Raw genomic sequence first — 25,338 nt, forward strand, 5'->3', positions numbered from 1 at the left:
TATATATATATATATATATATATATATATATATATATATATATATAGAGAGAGAGAGAGAGAGAGAGAGAGAAAGAGAGAGATTTTTTTCAAAAAATTGATAAACCCACATATTATACCCAGTAAAAAAATTACATTAAGATTTGTAATAGGAGCTCTTCCGGTTCTTCAAGAAAATATGTGGGTTCCTCCGGTTCTTTAAAAGAATTAGAAAAATGTTAATAATAAATTAAAAAATGTGGCATGGCATCCTAGTAGGAGAGAAATAAGGAGAAATAATGTATTTTTTTTTGTGTCAAGTATATTTTGAGAAAAATAGGCAAAGTTGAATGATATTGTAGTCCTAAAACAAACATAAGTGATATTCCTAGGTAATTTCCCAAACATAAGTGATATCTAGGGAAATTACTCTCCATTCTCATTAGCGAAACCTTCCATTTTTGCCGGAATTTCGTTGTAACTCGATAAAAGACGATACTACCATAAATTTTGATTGTATTTTCTTAGATCAAGTGAAGGAGTAATGATTGGAAAGAAACATGTTAATTGATAATTTGATTCCTACACGAAAATAAAAGCTTGAAAAAGATAACGTAAAGAGTCAAATTAAGAAATTCTTAACAATGGATGATTCAGAGTTCTATCGGAAAAGACAAGTATTTTTTTTGGGGGGGGGGGATAAGAGAGTTTTTTAATAATGAATTTGTCATTATTCGAAGTATATTCTAGACGTGACATGATTTATAGGACTCTAAAAAGTCTCATACAAGCCACTTAGCATGCATCATACAAGATCATGTAGTTTATAAGATTTAAAAGATAATTTAAAACATAGAGTTTAATAAAACAAAGCGGAAATCTAATAACATCTCAAGTCATCTAGTACCTAATGAGTGTTCGGGACGTAATCCGTATATCAAGTTCAAAACTGAAATATAAAGACATAATGAAGTAAAGGCTTGGACTTCAAAACATGAGGACTCACCAATATGCAATTTTCTACTAATAGATTCCTAGTCAGGAAGATGCGGGTAGGAGTGTCGAATCTTACAATAGTAAAATAATGTGTAAGAGTATGCATTAATACAAAAGTGTAGTAAGTATAATAGTAATGCATAAAAATATGAAAAAAGAACATTTTCATGATATGCAAAGACCAAGTTGAAACATAAGATAGAAGTAAGAAAACATAAACAAAATCATGACCAATGCAAGTAAAATCGTCTTTTAACACATGTGAGATACTTAAATGTAACCTTGGTTCATTTATGTTGGAAGTAGTCTTAACCCACATAGAGACAATACAAGCTATAACATGGAACCCAGTGTCTCCCACATCGAAAATGATTATCCTACTTGCCAAGGTAGAACCATGAATCTGAGCTAAAGTGGATACACTAGCTAATGTTTATCTAGACAACCATCCTATGGGGGCATACCGGTAAGGGATAAAGAGATTACTTCTACAAATTCGGCCTCAACTGGGAGAGCTTCCATCTCCATATCCTCTCAGTGCTAAGCATAAATCTCACATAGTAGTTATTAATCTTGACCTGTCTCATGATCAATGGAAATACACAATTAAGTTATGAATCAAAGCTAAAGTCATATTAGGATGACTCCTTATACCATGAGCGAGAAAACCTTTCGCCGTCTATGATCTTTTCATAATAGCTTTTAAGGCCCTTGGCTATTCACTTCATGATAGAAATACCCCTAATACTAATGGAATTAGTTTTGAAATTGTGGCCTATGATCATTGATGGCATATCAAGATGCCATAGTAATCAAGACCTAATTTAGGAAAATATCTCGAAAATCATTAAGGGCAAATCTAGATATTAATTATGTCATGCGGTCAAGCTTCATAGGACATATATACACTCTTATCTATAAGGTTTCTTGAGTCACAAACATACTTTCATGAACATGCATTCTTTTCAATAATTCATAAGTTTCATCGTGTTTTCAAAGTCATTGCATCCTCAACTTCATTACATCAATCTCATCAAAAGGACATGCATATCTTGATAAATTCATTTTTCATGGTTTATTATCAAAATCATGAGTTATACATGGGTTCCTGAGAAATCAACTTAAAAATATGTAGTTACTTCAATTCATGCATTACAAGTCATAAAACAATTAGTTAAATCAATATTGAAAGGAACACATGACAATTGAAGAAAACTCTAACTTGATTTGGGAATCTAACTTTACAAAATTGGAGAATTTGGGAACTCCGTGGAGGAAAGGACTATATGGTGAAAACTATCATACCTTGATATCAAAATCTTAGAAGCAATTGAGGATAAGGAGTTATTGATCTTGAAATCCCAGTTTCCTTCTTCAACTTCTAGAGAGAGAAATATTTGAGATGAGAAGCTTGATCTTCTTTTCAGACTTTAAGAAAATGAATTGAGTTTGGGTGATTTGGGGTTTAAAATTATAGGGTTTGGGTAGAAGGAAAAAAACATAGTATTGAGTTAAATAATTGAGAAAAGACCCAAAAGTCCTTGATTAAAAATTACCAAATTGGCATCAAGGAGGCCTTAACGGCCCTTCATGCACTACCTCGATCCGTCAAGCAGGCCGTGAAGAATTTCTGTCGTCAGGGCTTCACTGTATCGGACATAAATTTTTACTTGGACCTTGAAATTGAGAAAATTTGTGGAGTTGGAAGGAGGACTCAAAGATCTTTAATTTGTTAGGTTATATGTTACATAATTTATTTTATGCTAAACGATATGATCGTCTAAACTTAACCCTAAACTCGAAGTCTGATGAAATCTCTTCATGGACAACTTCACGGTCTGTGTGGGGCTTCAAGGGTCATTTAGACGCACGTGGTCCTTGACCAACGACTCGAGGAGAACACCTACCTACTTGACCTCCCTCACGACCACTTGCACGACCTGTCTCCCTCCTCACGGACCGTCTAAGGGTCCATTGGAGGGATTTTGTTTGGGGAAGGTTCTGCCTTCTTGTCACGAGCACCATAACAGATCATGGTCCTCTTCACGGCCTGCCTAGGGTTTAGTAGAGGGTCCCATCGTACAGTTTTTGATCTTGTTAGTGTGGCATTTTAACATTTTAAGAATTTACATTTCTTACATTTCCACATAGTCATTGGTACTGTCGTTTGGTTGACTTTTCATGGGCTGCAGAATGTTGATGGCAATTTATGTTGTTGCATTACTCACTAGTGCATTACTCCATTTCGGAGTCACAACATTTCTTAATGTTGCAGCTTGTCAACAAGCCAATTGATGGCTTTTGACCATTTGTCCAAGAAAAGTTTCATTGTCTAGTAAAACTTTTGTAACCTTTCATACATTATTTCACTCATTATCCTCCATTATAACTTGTAAGCTATGTAATTCTTACGATCATTATTTTCATTGTTTATTATCCCATTATCTTCCTATTCATTGCTAGGAAGACTTTTTCAACTACAAATAGTGGTGGTCTTCATTTGGTTTAGAGACACAAGAAAAATAGAGTGAAAAACTTAGTAAAAAAAGAGTTCTTATTAGTTGAAGGAAGGTGTTCTTTTGGGTAGATTTCAACTCAAATCTTTTCAGAGTTGTTGAGTTATATTTGTGATTAGACTGTTGTATCGTGGAGAACAAGTCAAGAGGGCTACTATTGGATCGGTGAAAAACATTTATTTGAGTAGACTTGAATCTCCTTAAAGATAGAGATATTCACGCTCCATCCTGAAAAGATTTATTTTTTCATTTAATTTAATTGTAATCTTGTAATTTTTGTTATCTTGTAAACTTTCACTAATAATTTTAAGCAGAATCATGATGGATACAATTGAAAATACCGCAGATGTCAAGATGGGAGACCTTATAAGACATTTTGATTCAATAGTAATCATTTCAAGAGATAGAAGAGTAAAGTACTTTTCTACTTAAGTTTTCTCAATGTTTAACTGAGAAGAATCCTAAAAATAAGACATAACCTCTAATGATGAAACTATTTCTCATCTAGAGAAAGTGGAAAGTGCGATGGTGATTCCTATAAGTGTCGGTATTATTTTCTTAATTGACTATCTGATAATTTTTATGATTATTATGATAGAACTTACTCTAGTGTAAAGAAAATTTGAAAACATTGCAGACTAAGTATTTATATCGAAGAGGCAGAGCGAAAAAATACGCTGCAAGTAGATCTTTTGTTTCCAAATGGTGGACAACAAATCGGTGGTAGACCAAGCTCAAGACTTTATAATGATTATTGGAGAGAAAAGGTCCTAGAAGATTAAAATTGGAGATAGCCTTATTGTTTGTGGCATAGTAGATAAATTTCCACCTTGTTGGCAGAAATTCCAAAAAAACTATGCGCCACAAACAAAAGGAAACTTCTCTTGAAACATTGATAATGAAAATCTTCATGGAAGAAGAGGCAAGGGGTCAAGATGCATTTTTACAAATAGAAGAGAACAATGTCACAACGAAGATAAATTTATTTACTTCAAATAACTACTTGTGAAACTCAAAAAATATTTCTTTGAAGCCTAAGAAGAAAAAATTCATGAAAAATAACGGTGGACCTTCCAAGAAAATAATTGTGAAAATAACCAAACACAAAATCAACAAGTTCAAGCTAGGGACCGTGCTTTGTTTGTGGAAAGAGTGGACATATTGCTCGATTTTGCAGATTCTGAAAATGTGTTCCTAACCCTCAACAAACATTACGGATGAACCTTTTGTGGCGGTGATTACTGACATAAACATGATTGAGAATGTTGATGGATGATGGATTGATTCTGCTGCAAACCATCATGTCTATTATGACAAAGATTTGTTTAAAAATATACCCATTTTGAGGAGTCTAAAGCCATCATATTTGGTGATGCTCACAGTACTCAAGTGCTTAGAAAAGGAGCTGACGAATTGTGTTTTACTTCTAGAAGGATATTAACTTTGAAAGATGTACTTTATATTCCTTCCATGAGAAAAAAATGATGTCTATTTTTCTTGTTAATAAAGCAGGCTTTAAACAGATTATCAAATCTTATCAATATGTAATAGTGAAGAAGGGTATTTTTGTGAGAAAGGGGTATGCATGTGATGGGATATTCAAACTGAATGTTGAAATGAATAAAGTTTCTACTTCTATTTATATGTTATCTTCTACCAATTTTTGGCGTGATCGTTTGTGTCATATTAATGACCATTATGTTGAAATCATGATTAAATTAGGATTAATTTCAATGGTTAAAAAGAATTTTGAAAAGTGTGAGGCTTGTAAAAAAGTCAAAATCATTAAAATGCCTCATTTCCAAGTTGAAAGAAAAACCAATTTGTTAGATTAGTTCATATTGATATTTGTGAAGTTGGTGGCATTTTAACTCGTGGAAGTAATAGGTATTTTATTACTTCTGTTGATGACTTTTCTAAGTTTACATATGTTTACTTGATGAAAAATAAAATGATGCTTTTGAAAATTTCAAAACTCCCCCTTACACTCCTTCATCTAATGGAGTAGCAAAAATGAAAAATAGAACTTTGGTTGAATTGATTAATGTCATACTTATTGAGTCACATACACCTTTAAATTTTTGGGATGAAACTATTTTAACTGCTTGTTATGTGTTGAATCGTGTGCCTCATAAAAAGTATAAACTGACACCTTTTGAATTGTGGAAAGGTTACAACCAAGTGCGGGATATTTAAGAGTTTGAGATTGTCTATCCGTTATGAGGCTAATGAATTCCAAGATTACAAACTTGGGTAAAAAAGTTACTACTTGTGCTCTTCTTGGTTATGTTTCAAATAGTACAATCTATAGATTTTTTAATCTTGAAGATAATATTGTGATAGAATCGAGTGATGCTATTTTTTTATGAAAATAAATTTTCTTTTAATTCTAAAAATAGTGGAGGTAAAAGGATTGAACAAAATATTTTGTCACTACCTAGTTCTTCCACTTCTGCTTTTAAAAATAACAAAGTTAATTATTTTGAGTTAAGAAGTAAAAGAGCTAAAGTAGAAAAAGATTGTGGTCCTAATTTTGTGTGTTTGATATTGGAGATGAACCTCTCACTTTGAAAGAAGTATTATCTTCACATAATTCTAATTTTTGGAAAGAGATTGTAAATGATGAAATGGAATCACTAATTTCTTACAAAACTTGAAAGTTAGATGATTTACCACCGAGTTTTAAAATTATTGGTTGCAAAGGGTTCTAAACAAAGTTGAAATCGGATGAATCTATTGATAAGTACAAGGCTAGGCTAGTTGCAAAAGGTTTTAAACAATTAGAAGGCCTAGAATTGATTGACTCTTTTTCACCGGTAACAAGAACTACATCCATAAGACTTTTAACTGTGATGACTGCAATTTTTCATTTGCAAATTCACCAAAATTATGTAAAAATAGTTTTTTTAAATGGAGACCTAAATGAGGAAATTTATATGAAACAACCCAAGCCTTTTATTGAAGTAGGTCAAGAAAATAAAGTATGTAAATTTACTAAGTCCCTATATGGCTTGAAATAGGAACCAAAGCAATGACATAAAAAAAATTGATTTTTGCATGATTGAAAATGGTTTTAAAACAAATGAGTGAGATAAGTGCAATATCATAAGTCTTGGAATAATTCACATGTGATTATTTTCTTATATATTGATGATTTGTTAATCTTTGGCTCTAACATGAATGTTATTGATGAAGCTAAGAATATACTTAGAAGCCATTTTTTATGAAAGATCTCGGTGAGACAAATTTTATTCTTGGAATAAAAACAACAAGAACATGTGATGGAATTTTCCTTGACCAGTCACATTATGCTGAGAAAAATTTGAAAAAATATGACTTTCTTGATTGCAAGCATGTTGCTACTCTTTTTGATTCAAGTGTTCACTTTTTTCCTGTTGACAATGAAAATGATGTAATAAATCAAAAGGAATATGCTAGCATAATCGAAAGTTTGAGATATGTGATTGATTGCACTAGGACTGATATTGCATATGTAGTAGGAGTACTTGGTAGGTTTACAACCAAGCCAGGTAATGAACATTGACATTCTATAACAAGAGTTATTAAATATGTAATTGGAACAAGAAATTGTGGTTTGTTCTATAATAATATCTTTTTGTACTTGAAAGCTTTTGCGATGCAGGCTGGAACATTTTATCAGGTGATTCCAATTCTACCATATATTAAGTCTTTACTTTAGGTGATGGTGCTATTTGCCGGAGATAAAAAAAAAACTATAATTGCTAACTTTACCATGGAGGTTGAACTAGTTGTTTTTGTTTTCAACTAGTGAGGAAGCGAACTGGTTAAGAGATTAATTATCTCAAATTCCTTATTTTGAAAAAGTCAATCCCTCCTATTTTAATTCATTATGATAGTACTATTGCAATTGATAGAGTTCAAAACCATTATTACAATGGTAAATTCAGACCTATAAGGAGGAAACACAGTAATGTAAAATCATATTTGACAAATGGTACCATTAATGTTAATTATGTCAGATCTTGTGATAATTTTGCAGATCCTCTTACTAAGTCTTTAAAAAGAAAAAAGGTTTGGAGCACATCGAGGGGAATGAGGTTGAATCCTATAAATCTTTGATTCATATATGAGGGAACCCAACCTAGGGAATAGAGGTTATATAACCAAGTTCAAAGGAAAAAACTAATCATATGATGACTTCTTCTGAAAAATGCATTATTTTTTATTCCCTCCCTGTGTTCTGATTGCATTTTTCTTGTAGTGATTTGTGAAGGTTGAGTTGATGAAACTCTTAATGAATATATGTAGCCCGTATGGGTGGAGTGTTAAGATTACAGGAGCACTCTCGACAGATTTCACCGATATATGTGATGTGTAGAAGTAGGTAGTGTTCTATGAGAATTAAGCTTATTCTCAAAGGCACTCATGAAATCGGGATAGCACAAGACAATAACGTGTTGGTTTAAAGCTTATGTCAACACTTTAATTATTATGTGTAGATAGTGATATTTTATTTCCCTTAAGTAGTCATATTTCAAGTCTGATACCACTACGACTCTAGAGTAAAAGTTACTGATCTACTGAGAGGAGGTTCAATGGAAAGCACATCTTCATTATGCATAGTAATCTTCCTTCATCTGATATACTCTCTTGTAAATATTAAAATGAGTGGGAAATTATTAGTGTGACATTTTAATATATTAAGAATTTACATTTCATACATTGCCACATAGTTATTGGAACTGCCATTTGGTTGACATCTCATGGGCTGCAGGATGTTAATGGCTATATTGATTGTTCCATAACTCACTAAAGCATTACTCCATTTTGGAGTTACAATGTTTATTACTGTTAAAGCTTGTCAATAAACCAACGGATGATTTTTGACCATTTAGTCGAGAAAAGTTTCACTGTTCACTAAAACTTTTGTAACCTTTCATACATTATAATTTCTAATTATTATTTATTATCACATCATCTTACTGTTCAATTCTAAGAAGACTCTCTCAATTATAAATAGTGGTGGTCTTCATTTGGTTTACAAACACAAGAAAAATATAAAGTAAAAAACTTAGTTTAAAAAAAAGAGATTTTTTTATTAGTTGAAGGAAGGTGTTCCTTTTGTGAAGCTTTGGACTCAACTCTTGTCCAGAGTTGTTGAGTTATATTTTATGATTAGGTTGTTGTATCCTAGATGGGACAAGTCAAGAGGACTACTGTTGGATCGGTGAAAAATATTTGTTGCAGTGAGTCTGAATCTCCTTAAATAGAGCGAGATATTCATGCCTCAGCCTGAAGAGATTTTATATCTTCATTTTATTTTCAATTGTAATATTCTATTTTATTATCTCGTAATTTTTCACTAAAAGATCTTAACAAGTCTGTTAGATCCCATCCTAGCCTTTCTCAAATCCTAGGTGTTACAAAATTCGATAATGAATGAACAAGCAAAGAGTCTAAATGAAATGTAGTCTAATTTATTGCGGATATGAGTGATTCAGACTTATTTAGATGTATTAATTGGGTAGATCTTGATTAAAATAACTGAGATCTAAATAACTCAAATTCAGATCTCCATCAAGTACAAACAAATGAGGCATCAACCAATAAGAATTGTGGTCAAGATAAACTCAAACTCTCTTTCAAATTGGAAATTTTAAAAGAAAGAGCACAAAAAGCGTTAAAACAGACCTTTCAATTTTAATATATATAAATAATTATTTTTCTATTAGTTTTTATTTTTAAAATTAGGGTAAATATTCAAATTTTGAATAATGGATAATCTATATTACAGAAGAAAATGAAAATAGAAGTACTAAATGTAAAATGTTTTTAAAAATGAAGAACTCAATAAGAAATTCACATTAATTAATTTTAAATATTTTTTTGGGTTTTACAAAAAAAAAACAGATTTTTAAATTTTAAATTAATTCTAATATTCATAAATTTTGTCTTTTTTTATGTTGACATGTGATACTTTTTCTTTCTCCTATTATATATATATATANTTCAAGACAAATTTTTGAGCAATTATTTTTTCAAAATATATATATTGTTATAAACAATTTGTATTATAATGAATGTCTAATTATGTGGAGTCCTTGTAGGATATGGTTAGGAATCCTACTTGGGGACCAAGTAGGGTTTTCCCTATAAATAAAGGGTTTTCCTTCATTGTAAAGAAAATTTGTGAAAGATCTATGAATCCTAAATATACTTCAAGAGAAATAAGAAGTCTTTTCTCTTCTCCCTACTTTCTTCTTCTTCTTCTTCTTCTTCTAATTTCATATAGTTTCATAACACGTTATCAGCACGATTGTTATATTCTTAAAGAATTGTGATAGAAGACGAGAAAAGTGCAAAAGAGATCTTGCATTATGCAAAAAGGTTGCAATAATGTTCTTATATCTTCAAGGTATGATTTATCTTTACGTTATAATTATTTATGTGACAGATATGGAGTTGCCATCTGGAGTAAGTATTTAAAGAGACTTGTCGACTTATAATACGTTTAATTTTAACCGATTGAGAAGAGAATTTCTTAATTTATTTTAATAATTAAATAAGCACTATTTAGTGAAAGACATGTTTTGAATCTCTACATGAGGTACGTGATCTATTAAACTATATCTATTAACTGCTAGTGTTGATTATAAGAAATTATTAGTCTAAGTTTTGTGTGTAATTATAATATATAATCATATTAATGATCATCAAAAGTGATAAAATTGCAATTATTTTCAAAGGCTTGAGGTTCAGCCTCATTGTGGTAAGACGATGAATTTAAGTTATATCGCACCAAAAGAATAAGACGATGGATTTACGTCCAATCGCACCAAGAGGTTAAGACATCAGAAGTCTTAATGCTTTGTGATGAAAGATGTTGGATTCAAGTCCCTCATTGATTTATGGCATAAGACGTTAGGTTTGAGTCTCAATGCACCATATTGATTATATTATGATGACTAAGGGAAATAATTAATTTTTGATAAAATTAGTCATGAAATATATCTCATTGAAGCAGATCCATTCCTCAAAGTGAATGTAGCAGTGCATAAATGTCTAAAAGAAGACAATTGATTAAATGATGCACATGAATATGGAATGAGGTACTAAGTTATCAAAATTTGATGTACTTAGATGATTCTGTTCCATTCATGAAGAATGAGAGCCTTTGATAAATCGTAAAAATACAGATCATTCTTTAGAGTGAATGAGGTGATAAGCCACCATGCTAGACATGAATTTTCTTGTACTGCTTGTTAACAAGGCAAGTTAATTGTGAGACCATCATAAACAAAATTTGAGATTGAATTCACTGCAAACTAGAAACGTATACAGATATTTGTGAACCTAGTCATCCACTTAGTGGATTGTTTAGATATTTAATGGTCCTAATAAATGTTTCTTCTATATGGTCTCATGTGTGCCTATTATTATCTCGCAACTTGATGTTTGCAAAAATGTTGTCACAAATAATATGTTATATGCACAATTTTCTTCAGATTAGTTCATTCAATGATGGGATCATGACTCACCTAAAGGGTAAAGTAATTGAGAAGAAATAAATTTGAAAATTACTCTTGGAGTAATTAATTGAAATTTACTCATATAATAATAAATTAGAAATTTACTAAAGTAGAAGACACATGGCGTAGTAAACTTAGAGTTTACGAGTACTAATAATTATATTAGTTGGCATGAATAATTTGGTCATCCCAAAGATATGCATACTGAGTAATAGACATACATTGAAAAACTAGAAGATTCTTCAAGAATTTTTTTGTTGTTTGTTCTCATGACAAGTTGATTGGATCAACTAATATTGAGATTAAATCTCTAAATTCTGAAAAGTATAAAAGGTGAATATGGATCTGTTCACCTATCATGTGACATGATAAAAAGATGCATCTATAAGATAATCACATGTGAGTTTGTTGTCAACCAGTAGTTTGACATTCACAAAATTGTTTGTGCAAAAATATTTGAGTTAAGAGAACAATTTCAAAATATGTAATCAAGACAATTTATCTTGATAATATTGATAAATACTCAAGATGTTGTGACATTAAATGTCTAAGATAGTGAAATCATTGTCTGTGAAAATAAAGCTCCATATGTTGATTTTAAATATGATACCGCATACAGAAGTAATTGTATGCATCAAATCAACAAATTATGATCAGATTTTCTTTATGTTGATTTATGATCAGGGACCAAATATTTTTCATCTGATTATTTTGGTATGTAGCATATAATCAATGAATATACAATGATGCACAAGGATAGATTCTCCAAAAGATTGAGATATATGTTAGTTTGTCTAACATAAGGGGGAGATTAGAAGCAACACAAAAGTTGTAAATACTCCTATTGAATGTCCAATAGATTCTATGACATGCATGAAGCATGATAAACTAATCAATTCTATACAAATATTCCTTGAAAAAGGGGGAAGGATCAAAGAATTAAAATGATCATAATAAGGAGACAATGTGCTCTTGGAGAGACTACGACATAACACTTTATAAAAACTCATGAGAGGGGTAGCTACCTAAAAATAATGAAGTGATGAGATCTCAATAAGTTTTGTGATATTGTGAATCGATACAAAATGGTATTTCATTGACGATATCTTTGATACAATTTCACGCAATATTGTAAAAGATTATTATGATATACATTCTACGACTATTAAAGCATGCTTGTGGAAATAATTATCAAGTGAAAAGTGGAATGATGCATCTTGGTAAGCGTAAAGCTTATTTGACTTGCAATCTAGGCACTAGAAGATGTCATACATCTAATATTAAATGTTGTTACTTGACAAAATTGATATGAAAATATCGAATGGGTTCAAAATCTAAAGCATAAACAAGTTTTTGGAAAACTTGTTTATCATCCTCACAAGGATCAAATAGATTCAAAATGCATAGAGCATATACAAGTATTATTAAGCAAGTCGACGACTAGAATTAAAACTCTTGAAGATTTTTCAAAAGGCAATAGATTATTTGCTTATAGAAGTAGAAGTAAGGAACTTGCAGAAATCTTTGATGTTGAAGGAAAGATTCATAAATCAAGACAGAAGAAAGCATATTTCATCAAGGTTTTTCTACACTCATGAGCTCCAAGAATGGTGATATCAACATGCAACACGTTTGTTCAAGTAATACTACAATTGATTTATCCACCAAGTCTCTACCACCTACAACTTTCAAGAAGATGATGCTCAAGATTGGAAAACGAAGATCCAAGTCTCTTGATGTTCTCATAAGGGGGAGTTGATACGCGATGTACTCTTTTTCCCTCACAAGGTTTTGTCCCACTGGATTTTCCTTGTAAGGTATTTTATAAGGCATTCATAATGTGTATTATTAGATATGTGTACTCTTTTTCCTTCACTAGATTTTTTTCCCACTGGGTTTTATCTAGTAAGGTTTTAACGAGGCACATAATCTACTGACATTCAAGGGGGAGTGTTATAAACAATTTGGATTATAGTGAATGTCTAATTATGTGGAGTCCTTGTAGGATATGGTTAGGAATCCTACTTGGGGACCAAGTAGTTCTCTTCTCCCTACTTTCTTCTTCTTCTAATTTCATATAGTTTCATAACATATATATATATATATATACATGACAAGCAAATGGTTAATCTCTTATCAATTAGAATTCAATCTTACTTTTAAAAATAATAAATTATTATGTGAAGTTAAACCTTAATGTTTTTCAATATTACTATGTTACTGCGACCAAAAAAATTATTACTACATTATTCTTTTGAAATTTTACCCTCTCGAATTCTATAAAGGAACACATACTTACTATTTGTTTCTCTTTATTTGAAGCTCAATAATAAACAATGTCGTATAAAACTTTGCTCAACATTTTGTATGATTTATATCACCTTCAAATAACACAACGATTACAAAAGTTATGTATTCTAAGAAATCTTAAACTCTAATTCTTATCTATCCAACATAAAAAGAAACTCGATTTTAATTCTTCTAATGTTCTTCAAGTTCTTCACCTTGTTGAACGATATCTACTCTCAAAACTCTGTTTGTAAACAAAAACTCTTGTCAACAATCGTACAATATTTCTCTCAACTCGAAGCACTCCCCAAAGACAAAAAAAAATTAAAGCGCTCAACAATAACTCTTGATCGTGTTTTGATATTACTCTTAATGTAAGTGCACAAATTTCTCCAAACAAACTATTGCCCTATTTATAGATCACGCACGCCTCCTTAAAATCCTTGGTCGACACCATTTGTCTTTGTCTCCTTAAAGCCTTCTTTGACACGAACTTGACTAGGAGTCCTTTTTGCACTCGACTTTGAGAGACAAAATTCCACACAGTTGTCTTTAATTAAATAAGAAATAGTTTTCCTTTAGTTGAATAAGAAAACTTTATTAATTGTTAACTCCTTCTTCTACTCGTTTTAGATAAAACACTTTGTATCACGTTTGTATGACCTGTTTCAATGGTCTAAATCAAAACTATATTTGAACAATTATTTTAGTGTGTGGGATAAGTTCAATTAGTAGATTAATTTATGTTAAATTTAAATTTTTTATTTTTGAATTTCTCAACGAGTAATATAGATAGCTCGTCAACCAATGCCCATTTTTTAATTATTGTTCATTCCAACCCACGCTAACAATTGAATATCCTAGAAGATTGTTTACTCCAATTAGGTCCTGCTTGGATTAACTAATTAGCATCAATAGTTCAAAATAAATTTCTCAAACATATATCCCCTCTCTTCATATATTCTTGAAAAAATTGATAAGGATCGCATCAAATATTGCACTAAAGAAAGATTGAAGTTGATGAATGCATTTTCTGAATAGTGCATGAATTTGGAAGACCAAAGTTCCGCGTCTTTGGAATCAACTAGTTATGACGGGGCATTAGAAGTTCAAATAGAATTGCTGAACAATATGCAGGATGTTACTAACATGGTCGTTGAGCCATTATCATCCCCTCATATTTTTGAAGTCATGCCCATGCAATATATTGATTTTGATTTTTTACCTGATTGTCTAGGGAGCATTAAAAATTCATTATGTAGTTATCGTTGTTTATTTTGTATTCATAAGATACTTAAAATAAGCTTTTTTAAGAACGAAACAACAAAGTTTAAAAGTATTTTTAACACTAGAAAATTAAGACTGGTAGAGAAAATAGAATCAAAAACTGATTAGAAACAATACAAAACTATTTTTCTCAAAGAAAGAAAATCAAGTTAGTGTCCTCTTAAGAAAATTATTTTCCTCAAGTATCCGAGGTTCACAGAATATATTCTCCCAGGATAGAACGATCTTACTTACCAGTGTATCGACACTTGAAATCACGGTGTCAGTGAACCACTCAAGGACTGTAAAGTACACTTTGAATACTAAATTTAGTAGTAGTAGAATAAGTCCAAAAAAATTAGTTCCCCTAAACTCAGAGGGAATCCCTCAATTTATAGAACATAAAAAGTAGTGGGAAATGTTCTTATTGTGTCTAACGGAAAGTTCACAAACCTTCGGAAAGGTCACAACCCTTCATAAAAGGTACAACTTTTCATAAAAGTTGGCAACTCTTCATAAAAGTCGCAAATTTTAATAAAAGTCACAACTCTTCATAAAAGTTGCAACTCTTCATTTTTCATTCACACCTTTTAAAACCCAACAATCCCCCACATGAATGGAGAATGACTCCACGACAAAGAAACGGACAAATATGTGTACTTTACAAGAAGAATTAATTGCATTTGGATAAGTAGGTCTCCTCTTGGACTTTCCTTAATGAACATATGTTGGATATCAGTCAATCAATAGATGCGATATCTTTGAACCATCGAGCTTTTGTGTATAATTAGACAATCATATGTGATAGAATTAACCCTTGACCGTTAAGGTTGTGCTCGTTTCAGCCATAAACACCTCATAATTTCATGAGTGTATACATATATGGGATTTGACAATCATCCTCTTTGATGTGACCTACACTTCGCACTCACATAGGTAATTTCTAACCGTGTTATCACATAGTTACACTATTTGGTCAAATCTGCCAAACTTAGCAAATCATTAAAAACATTAAGATTTATTAACTCATTAAAAAGCCTTAATATTTTATCCTTGTTTGTGAGCATTGTCTTCATCATTAGAATGGATTGAGTAGGTTGACAATGTCGAACCGTTAGTCACAACTTTATTTTTCTCCTTGAATCTAACTCTTGGGATCACCAGCTTGCTAGATAGAGTTACCTCCATGATAACTTGTCCTAAGCCGTAAATTCATTCCCTTAGATGATCATTCAACTCTCTCTAGTTAAGCCTTTTTGTAAGTGGATGCGACACATTATCCTTTGACTTTACATAATCAATTGTGATCCCATTAGAGAGTAATTGTTTTCTAATGGTATTATGTCTATGTATTATATGACGAGACTTTTCGTTATACATTATGTTCTATGACCTACCTATTGCATCTTGACTAACAAAGTGCATGAATATTGATGCTCTTTCAACTTATTCATCAGTCTTATCTATCGCACCTAGCTCATCGCACCTAGCTCAGAGATCATTGTAGAGATAACGATACATGTCTTTTTGGAAGATTTCCAAGATACTGCTCCTCCACCAAGAGTAAATACATATCCACTCGTGGATTTTACTTCATTTGATCCCGGTGATTCAATTTGCATCATTATATCCTTTCGATACTGTTGGATATTGTTATAATGCAAACATAGTTTTGCGTATTTTTTAAATACCCGAAAGCTCTTTTCATTGTCATCCAATGAATTTAATTGGGATTACTCGTAAATCGACTCATTTTACTAATAACACATACTATATCTGATCGCTTACACTTCTTGATATACATCATACTTCCCAATAATCTAGCATAATCCAATTGTGAGTCACTTTCGTCTTTACTCATTTGAAATGCAAAGTTCGCCTTTGTTGGAGTCTTGATATTATTGAGATCCAAATATTTGAACTAGTCAAGTACCTTTTCGATGCAATGAGACCGTGATAATGCTAAACAATATGGGGTTATAAGGATTTTTATACCTAAATTCTCATCAACAACTCCAAGATCATTCATATGAAGCTTGTTTTCTAGCATACATTTAGTAGCATTTATGTTGTTAGTATCTCTATTGATGATCAACATATCACCAATATACAAACAAATAATGATCTTGTGATTTTAATGTGAACATATTTATCACTTTCATCATTCTTAAATCGATTTGCCAACATGGTTGGTCAAATATCTTATGGCATTGTTTGGGTATTTGTTTTAGTTCAAAATATAAAAAGTTCGCACACTTTCTTTTCTTTACGAGGAACCACAAAACCTTCGGGTTGTTCCATGTAAATTTCTTCCTCCAATTCTCCATTTAAGAGAGTTGTTTTCTCATTCATTTGATGAATTTGGAGGTCATATACAACAACTAACACAATTAAACATCCAAATGAATGTAATTCTAGTTACTGGCGAGTATGGTTGACAAAATCAAAACTTTTTTTCTACAATCTTTGACTAAAAGTCTTGCTTTGTATTTGTCAATATTCATGTCTATATAAATATTTATATTCAATAGACATATCTTTTCATACAAAATTACAAGATTTCAAATAACACTTATTCATAAAAGAACACGATTATTTTGAACAAATATACATATAATTTGATAGTTTCATACTAGTAATATCATACACTAGTAAACAAGAAACTCAACGATCAAAATATCAAATATACTCTGAGATTTTTGTGGGTCTAACATAATACAAAAGTATCATTGAATTCTGTATCTTATGCTCCAAATTTAAATTAGACACTAAGTCTAATTTTGTCATTGTCATATGCAACGAACCCCGTTTTTTCACATTTTTTTAGACTATCGAAGTGTCATTAGCAATATAAAATTTCTTTTGAAAATATTATCTTACAAAAGAACTATAATGCTTCAATTCCGTTGACATATTTTGCACAATCACTCTAAATCACTGATATTTTTCTTCTATCACAAATAGACATATCATTTAGTATTTAAATTACTAACACTAAAGAAATTTTTTTGTACAATTTGTTACTATATAATAGTGAAATTTAAAGAAAATTAAAAGTATAACATTGACTTATTATGTGAAGTTTTCATATTCTTCAAACCAATTGCATAGTCTAATATATCCAAAGTAGAAAACTACAAAAAATTTTAGTCTACAAAAATCAGACACAATTACTCTTCACATGGAATACAAAATTACAAAAGTTTTTTTTCAGTCTCCAAACAGAATTGAACATATTCATAGATTATCACATAAATCTGCTTTTCTTTTCAAATAACCTTCCCACTATAATATTTTGACATACTTTTTTTATCAAACAAAAATGTGCATCTCTCATTGTGTAAACTAAAGAACTTTAAATACAATACTTTTTGCCAAGGAAAATTCATTCAAAAAATCATATAGTTTGCAGATCTTTCTTCAAAGACATACATGATAAATATCAAAACTTTTAACTCTTAGAAACTATTTTCCTCCTTAGATTAATAATAAGAAGGTTACCTAGTTTGATATTTAACCGAAATACCACCAATTCTTCTAGTACATTCTCACTTTGATCGTGCTAAACAAAGCATCAATTTCTGGAGAAGTAATGCATTATCTTCTACTTCCATGATCTATTTCTCTAAATTAGTAGAATACAAGAAATACTAACAGTACAATAATTTTCTTAAAATTGCTGTTTATCTTGTATTCATAAGATACTCAGAACAAAACTTTGAAGAACTTGGTAAGAAACAACAAAGTTTAAAGAGTATTTTCAAAAATAGAAAATAAGACTAGTAGAGAAAATAGAATAAGAAACTGATTAAAAACAATATAAAAATAATTTTCTCTAAGAAAGAAAATCGAGCCCACTGAATGCACAATGTCTCCTTAAGGAAATTATTCCCCTCAAGTACCTGAGGTTAACATAATATATCCTCCCAAGATAGAACAATCTTACTCACCGGTGTATCAGTACCTAAAATCATGGTGTCAGCGAACTATTCAACGGCAGTAAAGTACACTATGAATACTAGATTTAGTAGTGGAAGAAGAAGTCCAGAAAAATTAGTTCCACTAAAATGAGAGGGAATCCCTCGATTTATAGAAAACAAAAGTACAATTCTTTGGAAAGATCACAATCATTCATAAAAGTCACAACTTTTTATAAAAATCACAAATCTTCACAAAAGCCGCAACTTCATAGTTGAAACATATTTTTGGAATTTTCTAAATGCAATGATATGTAGGAATTACACAAATTTTAAAGTGATATTCGATCATCTTCGCCTCGTACACTAGAATTACACCGAATATGTTATTGTTTTCATGCTAAAGTCAAAATTGTCAGAGGAGTGTATGTTTTTTATCCCTAACATTCACTCATACATTGTTGGATTTTAAAAGGTGTAAATGAAAAATGAAAAGTTGCTTGAAAGGTTGCGACTTTTACAAAAGGTGGCGAATTTTATGAAAAGTTGCGACTTTTATTGAAAATTGCTAATTTAATGGAAAATTGCGAATTTATGAAAAGTTTTAACTTTTATGGAAAGTTGTGACTTTTATGAAAGATGACGACCTTCCTAAAAGCTTGTGAATTTTCCGAAAGTTTGTGACATTTCCGGTAAGGCACAATAGGAACCCTTTTGCACTATCCTTTGTATTCTATAAATTGAAGGATATCCTCTCATTTTAAAAAAGAGATTTTTTTGGACTTGTTGTTCTACTACTAAATCTAGTATTCTACATGTACTTTATTGTTGTTGAGTGGCTCGCTGACACCATCGTTTTGGGTATCAATACACTTGTGATTGAGATAATACTATCTTGAGGACATATTCCACATCAAACCTTGGATACTAGAGGGGAATAATTTCCTTAAGAGGAAACTGCATTCAGTAGGCTTGATCTACTTCTGTTTTTCCAGATTCTTGTATGTGTTACATATTTTAGATTTGTGAATTAATTTTTGTTCTTTTATTCTCCACTGGTTCATTAAACTTTGGTAGTTTCGTGTTTCTGCAAAGTTTGTTAAAATAAGTAAGATTCTTTAAAAAAAAGAATAACAACAATTCTTCATTAAGAAGAAATATTTCGTATATTTTTTCTAATCTGTTTCTGATTCAAGTTTCTCTACTAGTTTTGATTTTCTAGTTGTGAAAGTGTTCTTAAACTTTGTTGTCATACAATGTTCTTCAAAGTTTTATTCTAAGTATGTTAAGAATACAAGATGAACAACAATCTTAAGGAAATTACTATGCTGTTAGTATTATTTTTATTCTACTGATTTTAAAAATCTGATCATGGTAGTAGAAGATTAGTGCATTACTTCTCTACAATTCGATGCTTTGTTTATCAAGGTCGAAGTGGTATTCCGATTAAAGATTATATCAAGTAACCTTCCTATTATTTTGTCTAAGGAGGAAAATAGTTTTCAAGAGTTAACGGTTTTGATTTTTTATTATGTGTATCTTTGGAAAAAGATTTGCAAAATATTTGTTGTGAAATGAATTTTCCTGGGCAAATAGTGTTGCCTTTAAAATTCCTTAGTTTGTAAAATGAGAGATGCATTATATTGTTTGATAAAATAGTATATCAAAATGTATAGTTTGAAGACTATTGAAAAGAAAAATATTTTTATGTAATAAAAAATATGTTTAATTCTGTTTGGAGACAAAAAAATTTTTTAGTTTTGTACTCCATGCGAAATTTAATTGTGTCTGATTTTTGCAGACTAAAAAAAACTTTTGTAGTTTCTACTCTAGAAAATCAGACTATGCAATGGATTCGTATGAAAACTTCACATAATAAGTTAATGTTGTACTTTTGATTTTCTATAAACTTCAATGTTATATAAAAATAAAGTGTACAAATTTTTTGTCTTTATTGTTAGTATTCTAAATACTAAGTGGTTTCTCTATTCGTGATAGAGGAAAAATACTTGTGACTTAGAGTTTGTGATTTTGTGTCTCTATGGAATGAACTTTGACATTGTGTAAATATTGTCAAAGAGAATTGCAGCACTATAATTTTTTCGTAGAATAATATTTCCAAAAGAAACTTCATATTAGAATATGTGAAAAACTATTTTCAAATATTTGAAAAATATTTTTGAGATCATATATAAAATGTGGGGGTTCTTTGTGTAAGATAAAGTTACATTGGACTTGGTGTCTAATTTAAATTTGGAGCACAAGATATATTTTCTATGATACTTTTGTATTATGTTAGATACACAAAATTATTACAGTATCTTTGATATTTTGATCGTTGAGTTTATCGTTTACTAGTATACGGTGTGACTAGTATGAAACTACCAAATTATATGTAAACTTGTTCAAAATGGTTGAGTTCTTTTATGAAAAAGTATCACTTGATGTGATGTGATTTTTCGTAAAAAGATATATCTATTAAATATAACTATTTGTATAGACATGGATATTGGTGAATAGTCATTTGTCATGTTTTGTAAAAGAAGCATTTGGATTATATTTATTTTATTGGACCCGATAAAACATTGTTCATGGGTAGTTCTATATAAATCAAATTAAAACTAATGGAAAGGTCCTTTCGAAAAGGATATTTTACAAGGTGATGAATCTAAACAATGTGTGTGTCGCACAAAATTGTAACAAATAAAAATAAAATATTAGTGAGGAAAAAGCTACCTCGCGAAGAGCTTTTCGAACTCAATATTTTTATTTGTATTACTTGCTTGAGTCAAAGTTTTTGACATGAACACTTGGGGAATGTCATTTACAAAACCTTTTAAGGAAAACTGATCAAGGTAGAAGTTTTGTCTAACTTTGGGTACAATAAATAAAAATGTCATGTTTGTGTGGAATCTAAGTATCCTGAGCATTCTTAGAAACCTATTGAAAAAAATTCTAATCCCTTAATGACATTTGTTATATGAAGTCAACACCATGTCGTGAGGGAAAAAGTATCTCATAATTTTTATTGACAATTGCATTAAAATGACTATGTCAGCTGAATGGTAAGGATGAAGCAATAGAAATGTCTAGACAATATATTATCGAAGTTGAAAATCAGTGGGAAAAAAGATAAGAAGTGATAATAATAGAGAGTATGAACCTCCTAGTGCATAAATATGTTTGGAAAGTGGATTTATCCATCAAGTTACTGCCGTATTCACCTCAATCTAAAGAAATACCAAACGTCGGAAGAAATAATAGATGCGTTATTTATAAGTTTGGGTTTACCACAAAATTTGTGTGGAGGAACTATCCTTACTGCAAAAGGGAACAACAAAAACTTATCTTTTCAAAAAGAAAGCAATTTTGTTTGTTCTAGACACAATCTATTTCATATGAGAAATGGAAAGAAAGAATCCAACTTGAAATATTTCAAAGTGTGGGGGTGTCTAGCCAAAGTCCAAGTTCCTATTCTTCAAAGGATTGAAATATGACCTAAGATTGTTGACTGTAAAATTAGACTTGAGTAGTCTAATGAAAGGTCTAAACGACCTTGGAAAGAACAAAAGGAGAATGTACTTAATAAAGAAATTCAGAGGCGTAGTAAATGTCAAGGGACATATACTTCCTTCGAATATGATTTTGTAATATTTCTTGTGTCTTATGTACACTCATCCTTTTGGGCAGATTGTTCAATAGTGAGATTGATTCAATCTTGACCAATCCTATTGGAAGTTGGTTGATCTTCCTCCAAGAAATAATTTTTTTGGTTCAAAATAAATCCTCAAAAGGAAAATGAAAGTCGATGAAACTATTGATAAATATATCGCAAGACTTTGTATCAAAGGCTTTAGACAAAAACAAGGTTTTGATCTTGTTAATATATACTCGTCAGTAACTGGAATTACATTCATTCGGATGTTAATATTATTAATTGTGATATCTGACCTCCAACTTCATCAAATAAACGTGAAAACATTTCTCTTAAATAGAGAATTGGAGGAAGAAACTTACATGGAACAACCCGGGAGTTCTATGATTCCTGGTAAATAAAAAAAATTGTGCGAACACACTATGGACTAAAACAAGCAGCCAAACAATGACATAAGATTTTTGACCAAACCATGCTGGCAAATGAATTTAAGAATGATGGAAGTGATAAATGTGTGCACATTAAAATCACAAGGTCATTGTCTGTTTGTATATTAGTGATATGTTTATCATCAATAGAGACACCAATGACATAAATGCTACTAAACATATGCTAGAAAGAAAGTTTGGAATGAAAAATCTTGGAGTTGTTGATGAGATCTTAGGTTTAAGAATCCTTAGAACTCCATATTATTTTGCATTTTCACGGTCTCATTGCATTGAAAAGGTAATTGACTAGTTCAAATAATTGGATGGCGATATTGTCAATTCTCCAATAAATGTGAGCTTTGCATTTCAAAAGAGTGAAAGCAAAAGTGAATCACAATTAGTTTGTGCTAGAGTATTAGGAAGTATGATGTGTATCATGAAGTGTGCGCGACAAGATATAACATTTGCTATAAATAAACTGAGTCTGTTCACAAGTGATCCCAATCAAACTCATTAGATGATAATAAATAGTGTTTTGGAGTATTTAAAAAATACTTAAAACTATGACTTGCATTGTAACAATATCCAGCAATATTAAAAGATATAATGATGCAAATTTGATCGCCGGACGAATGAACTAAAATCCATAAGTGGATCTATATTTACTCTTGGAGCAGTCTCTTGGAAATATTTCAAAAGAGACATGTATCGCTAGCTCTACAATGATCTTTGAGCTTGGTGCTCAAGATAAGGTCGGTGAATAAGTTGAAAGACTCCAAAATTTCTTGATATATATTCTTTTTTGGCCCAAATGATTGACATTAGTATGCATACACTTTGATAGTCAAGATGCAATAGGTAGGGCATGGGAGCATGATGTAAACGAAAAGTCTCATCATATAGGATATAGACATGATACCGTTAGAAAACTACTCTAGTGAAATTATCAGATTGACTATGTAAAGTCAAAGGATAATGTGTCGGATCCACTTACAAAAAGGCCTAACTAGAGAGAATTGTTTAAAGATCATCTAAGGGAATGAATTTACGGCTTAGGACAAGTCATCATGGCGGTAACTCTATCTAGCAAACTGGAGATCCCAAGAGCTAGATTCAAGGAGAAAAAAAAGTTGTGAATGACGGTTCGGCATTGTCAACCAACTCAATCAATTCTCATGATGAAGACAATGCTCAGGAACAAGGATAAAACATTAAGGCTTGTTAATGAGTTAATAAATATTAATGGTTTTAATGATTTTCTAAGTTTGGCAGAGTTGACCAAATAGTGCATCTACGTGATAACACGATTAGAAATCACCTATGTGAGTGTGAAGTGTAAGCTTCTTCGAATAAGATGGTTGTCAAAATCTCATCTCTCTATACACTCATGAAACCATGAGGTGTACATGGCTGAAATGAACACACCCGTAACAACCATAAATGATAAAGGATTAATTGTGTAACATATGATTGTCTAGGTATACACCAAACCTCGATGGTTCAATGATATCACATCTACGATTGACCAAGTATATCCGACATATGTTCATTACGCAAAGTCCAAGGGAAAACCTACTTATCTAGATGCAATTAATTCTTGCTTGTAAAGTACACATACTTGTCGTTTCTTTGTCTTAGAGTCATTGCCCATTCATGCGGGGGATTGTTGGGGTTTAAAAGGTGTGATGGAAAATGAAGAGTTGCGACTTTTATGAAAAGTTGAGACTTTTACGAAAGGTTGCAACTAATATGAAAGGTTGCGAATTTTATGAGAAGTTGTGACTTTTATGGAATGTTGTGACTTTTATGAAAGGTGACGACCTATTCAAAAGTTTGTGACTTTTCCAAAGGTTTGTGACCTTTCAGGTAAGGAACGATAAGAACTCTTTCGCACTACCCTTTCTTTTCTATAAATTGAGGGATTTCCTCTCATTTTAAAAAAGAGATTTTTTTTGGACTTCTTCTTCTACTACTAAATCTAGTATTCTACGTGTACTAGACTGCCATTGAGTGGCTCGCTGACACCAGCATTTTGGGTATTAATACACTGGTGATTGAGATCATTCTGTCCTGGGAGGATATATTCCAAATTAAACCTCGGATACTAGAGGGTAATAATTTATTTAAGGTGATACTGTGCATTCAGTGGACTTGATCTTCTTTATGTTTTTCCAGATTCTGGTATGTGTTACATATTTTAGATTTGTAAATTAATTTATGTTCTTCTATTCTCCACTGGTTCATTAAATTTTTGGTAACTTCGTCTTTCTACAGAGTTTGTTGAAATCAGTAAGATTCTTTAAACATAGATTAACAACAGTTCTTCATTAAGAAAAAATATTTCATACATTTTTTCTAATCTATTTCTAATTCAAGTTTCTTTTCTAGTTTTAATTTTCTAGTTGTGAAAGTGTTCCTAAACTTTGTTGCCTTACAAAGTTCTTCAAATTTTTGTTCTAAGTATGTAAGGAATACAAGATGAACAACATACACTTGAAGAACAAACCTTCTCACCGTGAGAGAACTTGCACACAACACCATGATTGCATTCACCTTTTTCCTCTCTATCTCTTCATCCTCTTCTTCTTTCTTTTTATAGTTGGTAACATGATTCAGTCTGATTATTCTTCCCAGGATCTGAGCACCGTTTAAGTTATTCGTAAGTCAAATTTAAAAAAAACGTGAGTTATAAAAAGATGTCTAATCTTTTAAAGCATCTATAATGACATATAAAGATAGAAGTCGAGCAATCTTTGCTACATAGTTCACAACTTCCATATAT

General features: G+C 31.0%; 1 pseudogene; it reads left to right on the plus strand.

Moving 5' to 3' along the window:
• Positions 1–25,208, plus strand: part of LOC107027534 — a 55,757-nt pseudogene extending 30,549 nt beyond the window's left edge.
• Positions 25,209–25,338: the final 130 nt, after the last annotated feature.

This window comes from Solanum pennellii, chromosome 8 (genome assembly GCF_001406875.1).
Source record: "Solanum pennellii chromosome 8, SPENNV200".
NCBI lineage: Eukaryota > Viridiplantae > Streptophyta > Magnoliopsida > Solanales > Solanaceae > Solanum > Solanum pennellii.